The sequence below is a fragment of the Jaculus jaculus genome, chromosome 3, assembly GCF_020740685.1.
Source record: "Jaculus jaculus isolate mJacJac1 chromosome 3, mJacJac1.mat.Y.cur, whole genome shotgun sequence".
NCBI lineage: Eukaryota > Metazoa > Chordata > Mammalia > Rodentia > Dipodidae > Jaculus > Jaculus jaculus.
In genome coordinates this window covers 112,583,386-112,588,386 of record NC_059104.1, presented here as the reverse complement: position 1 = coordinate 112,588,386, position 5,001 = coordinate 112,583,386, and the positions used below count along the sequence as shown (strand labels likewise).

The 5,001-nt window shown below is 40.9% G+C and overlaps 1 non-coding gene across 1 annotated transcript; it reads left to right on the top strand.

The window, feature by feature from the left end:
- Nucleotides 1-2,538: 2,538 nt before the first annotated feature.
- On the top strand, nt 2,539-2,645 carry LOC123459639. Its single transcript, XR_006636398.1, has one exon. It is a non-coding gene; the product is annotated as a U6 spliceosomal RNA (small nuclear RNA).
- Nucleotides 2,646-5,001: the final 2,356 nt, after the last annotated feature.

The following is a 5,001-nucleotide window of genomic DNA, read 5'->3' as shown; positions in this document are numbered from 1 at the left end:
GTTCTGTAAGTACAGCTTGATGGTCTATCCTGGTCAGAGCTGAAAGACCTTAAGCCAGTAAGAACTATAGACTGTGAGGTTTGGCTCATGAGGGTGAGAAAGAGCTGTGCTTGGACTGGGCTAGCAGTTTGTGTGAGAAGCTTGCTCTTATGCCCGTGTCCTGAGAAGTTGTGCAGGGATGCTTTGCATAGAAATGAACTGGTGTGAGTAGAGGGATATGGCACAGAAAGAAAAATCTTTGGGTGAACTGTTGCCTGTTCAGCTGCAACTGAGAGATTACAACTTTGAGACTAGGCTAGCTGACCTGCACTGGGGCAACAAGAAGAATGTAGACACTTTTGAAGGGGCCTGAGTGCTCAAGGAGTGTCCTGTTCTTCAAAGTCTGCTTTATTCCCCCCTGGATTAACAAATTGGCACCCTACCTGGTATCGTGGAGTATAAGAAATGCTGGAAAGAGGGTCATTGAGTTTGCAACACAGTCTTGTGTTTTGGAAATGGCCATGGGCAGTGTGAAGCGGGTTTGCTAGTTGCCTGCATAGAGACCCCATGGGGTCATGAGGATGAACCGTGGCTTGCAGTGGAGACCCAGTGGAGATGCTGGGACCATGAGATGACTGCCGAGGAGCTGCTGGCCCCGATGAAGTTTTCCAGGACTGTGAGTAGCCTAGGTGGAGGGGTGGAATTGGAATGCCAGAGACTTGTTGCTGGTTAGAATTATCAGACTTGAAGATTTGTCACTGGCTAGAGTTCCTGGATTTGAAGCTACAGAGTTTGATGTTTGCCCTGGTTGTTTTAAATCTTGTATTGGTTGAATGTTTCTTTGCTATGCCCAATGCCATCTATTGCAGTGTGAATATTTATTCTGTGCCATTCTGGGTTTTTTGAGGTTATTTTTTGGTATTATGGCTCAGTTAAAATATCTTGGACTATGGGGATGTATGAACATTGGAATTGATAAAAACTATGGGGTTTTTTAAAGTCAGACTGAAAGCATTCTATTTTACATCATGTATGGATATCAGTTTATGGGGGCCAGGGGCGGAATGTGGTGGTTTGATTCAGGTGTCCCCCATAAACTTAGGTGTTCTGAATGCTAGGTTCCCAGCTGATGGAGATTTGGGAATTAATACCTCCTGGAGGGAGTGTATTGTTGGGGGCGGGCTTTTGGGCTTTATAGCCAGTTTCCCCATGCCAGTGTTTGGCACACCCTTCTGTTGCTGTGGTCTATCTTATGTTTGCCAGGGGGTGATGTCCACCCTCTGCTCATGCCATCGTTTTCCCCTGCCATCGTGAAGCTTCCCCTCAAGCCTGTGAGCCAAAATAAACCTCTTTTTCCCAGAAGCTACTGTTGGTTGGGTTTTTTTTTACCAGCAATGCGAACCGGACTGCAACAAATTCTACCAGCAATGTGAACCGGACTGCAACAGTATTTTATATTATATATGTGTATATATATATATGAGATTTGGTTAACAAGTAGTATATTTCCTCTGTGTTCACTAATACATGCTTAGTTTTGGTTCATCCTTTTATCACCCCAACTATTCTTCACCTACTTCTACTATCCTTGCTTAACCTTTTCTACCCCACAATGATGTCAATGTGGCCTACTATACTCCAAACAAACAAACAAACAAAAACCTCCTATGCTCAGGGCCCCATTCCAACTTCTTGGCTTATTTATAAGATCACCCTGACTTAAACACACTAATCTAAAATTTTGAGGTGAAGATATGTATATGAGTGATATGTGACATCTGTGTTTCTGAGATTGCATACCTCACTTGGTATGATTTTTTCAATCTCCATAATTTTCTTGAATCATTCCTAATTTCATTTCTATTTATAGCTGAATAAAACTCCATTATGTATGTGTACCTCATCTTCAAATGCATTTATCAGTTGGTGGCCATCTAGGTTGATTTCATTTCCCAGCTATAGTAACTAGGTCAGAAATAAACATGATTGATCATGTTAATTCTAAATCAGGGTGTAGAATCTTCAAAATATATGACAAAGACTAGTACATATGTGCCATTTAAAAATACTGGTTAGTGTCACCCAATGTGTGATCATTTTATGGACATTTTATTGGTGAGTATGAACAGTCCTTCTAGATCATGATTTTTTAAATAATTTAGTGTTTTCAGATAGTTCTAAACTTTGGTCCACTAATGTTCAAAGATGGTTTTCTGACAAGCTGTATATCAGTGTATTATCAACCTAAGAAACAAGATGAAAAAGAATGCTTCTGCATGTTAATTGTATACACCCACACAATACATCTAAAATAAAAGTAGTAAAGGTGAGGTGCCTTAGTCAACCAGGGGACAGAAAGGCCACTGGATGACCTGTATAAATTAAAATTGAGTTTCTCATCCAAAGCGGTGAAAATAATAAAAGAAGCAGGATACAAGGTGGCAACAGACACCAGAGATCATTGCACTTACCTTTTCTCAGTTCCCTGTGTAGTATTTCCTGGATTTTCCTAATTTTGTGAAATAGGTGGAAAGCTTATTTTTTGAAAAGTATACTTTCGTGCTCACTTTAGCAGCACATATACTAAAATTGGAATGATTCAGAGAAGATTAGCATGGCCCCTGTGCAAGGATGACACAGAAATTCATGAAGCATTTCATATTTTTTTCTAGATAATAGGGTTGTTGGGGAGGGAGGGAAGGGCAAGGGAGAGGGTAGGAGACAGAAATCTAGACCCAAATATCAATGGTACCTTGAAATTCTACATCCTAAAAGGCAGATTAAATGGTTGAACCTTCACCAGGCCCTTAGAGGGAACACCTGAGCCACAAGGCACTGGAAAGGGTATGATGAAGACTGACCTTAATCTTCTGTTTCTCTCCCCTCCCTCTCTCTCTCTCTCTCTCTCTCTCTCTCTCTCTCTCCTTTTCTTTCTCTCTCTTCTCTATAACTCTTTTATATTAGTTATCCTTTTCTTCTATACTCCTATTTTTATGCCAGAACCATGCTGTTTTTTTTTAATTTTTAATTTTAATTTTTATTTTTACTATGGCTTTGTAATATAGCTTTCTATCAGGTATGGTGATACCACCAGAGATATTTCTTTTGCTGAGGATATGTTTGGATATGTGAGTCCTTCTGCCTTTCCATATGAAATTTGAGATAATTTTTTTCTATCCCTGTAAAAAACACTGTAAGGATTTTAATTGGAATTGTGTTAAATCTATATATTGCCTTTGGTAGGATTGTCATCTTCCCAATGCTAATTCTGTCTATCCAGGAGCTTGGGAGGTCTTTCCATTTTCTGAAGTCCTCCTCAATTTCTATTTTTAGTGTTTTTATGTTTTCATTGTATAGATCTTTATTATTCCAAGGTATTTTAATTTTTTTGTTGGTATTAAAAATGGGACTATGTCTCTTCTTTCTTTCTCTGTATCTTTGTAATTTGCATATAGAAATGCTACCAATTTTTGTGCATTGATTTTATATCCTGCTACTTTTCTATAGGAGTTAATCACCTTCAGGAGTTTTGGGATGGAGTCTCTCGGGTCTCGTGTTTGGTTATTTGTTTCTTCTCTGTAGAGAATCCTAGAATACTTTCTGTAAGTTTGGTTTTGTGTTCATATAATTGTAAAGCTGAGTTTTAACATGGAATGTTTTTCTTTCATCATCTATTATGAGGGAGACTTTTGCCGGGTGGAGTAGTTTCAGTTGGAAGCCATAGTTTATTAGAGTTTAGAGTTTCACTCCAGGCCCTTCTAGCTTTCAGGGTTTCCATTGAGAAGTCTGAAGTAATTCTGATGGGGTTTTCTTTGAAAGTGGTGCTCTGTTTTTCCCTAGCTGATTTTAGGATTTTCTCTTTGGTGTCAAAGTTTAGAGTCTTAATGATAATATGTCTTGGGGAGTTTCTCCTTTGGTCCAGTTTGTTTGGAGCTCTGTTCACTTGTTGTAGCTTGGTGGGCCTTTCTTTAAAGAGACTGTTGAAGTTTTCTTCAATTATTTTGTTAAATAAGTTCTCCATGCCTTTGGTCTGAAATTCTTCTCCTTCTGGTATTCCAGTGATTCTGATATTAGGATGTTTATGTGTATCCCACAATTCCCTCATGTTCTGTTCACAGGAACGTTTGAACTTACTGAAATTTTTGAACTCTCGAACTGTTTCTTCCAACCTGTCTTCCAGATCAGAGTTTCTATCCTCCACTTTTCTGACTCTAGTCTTGAGAGTCTCTAGAGAGTTTTGGACTTGTTCAGTTATGTTTGAATTTTCTACTATTTTTCTATGTATCATTTCCATTGCTCTGTCAAGCTCCCTTTTTTCAAACTTGGAGGGGGACTGAGGTAGCCAGCCATGAAGCTTCCCAAACTCTGGCTGGGAACACTGGTACCTGGAAACAGTCTGAACTCCCCCGCCACAGGGGAGTGAGGGATGGGTAGTGATGGACAGGTAGGGGATGGCATCCTAGCTGGTACTAGTGACTCAGTCTGAGCTTGTGTGGCCCTTGCTGTGGGACTGGGCCTGCTGCACGTGCAATTGTAGTGCAGAGGCAGCTGTGGGCATGGGATAGGGGCACAGCTAGGCTGGCCAGCGGGTGCGCAATCAGAGCACAGCAGCAGTGTGTCTGGCGGCCGCCCAATGGGAGCACAGTGGCTGCGGTCCCTGCGGGTGTACAATCAGAGCACAGCACAGCAGGCTGGCGGGTGCACAATTGGAGCACAGCTGCTTGGGGCACAGGGCAAGGAGGCTGTATGGGGGTAGACTACCCACCCAAGAGGGGATCCACGATTCCCTGTTTTTCCTCACTCTGTGCCCTCCCACTGGCAAGAAGACCCTGATAACTCTTAATTTCTTACCTTTCTTTCCCTGGTATTTGCAGCGCAGCTAGGTGGTCACCATTTTGGCCGAAAGTTTTTTGCCACAGGCTTTTTTTAAAAGTTAAATCCTGATTCCTTTATTATGCACACAGTTCTTGACATATTTGAAACCTATTCCTTGATTTTTGTATTAGTTATGTACACAGTGTA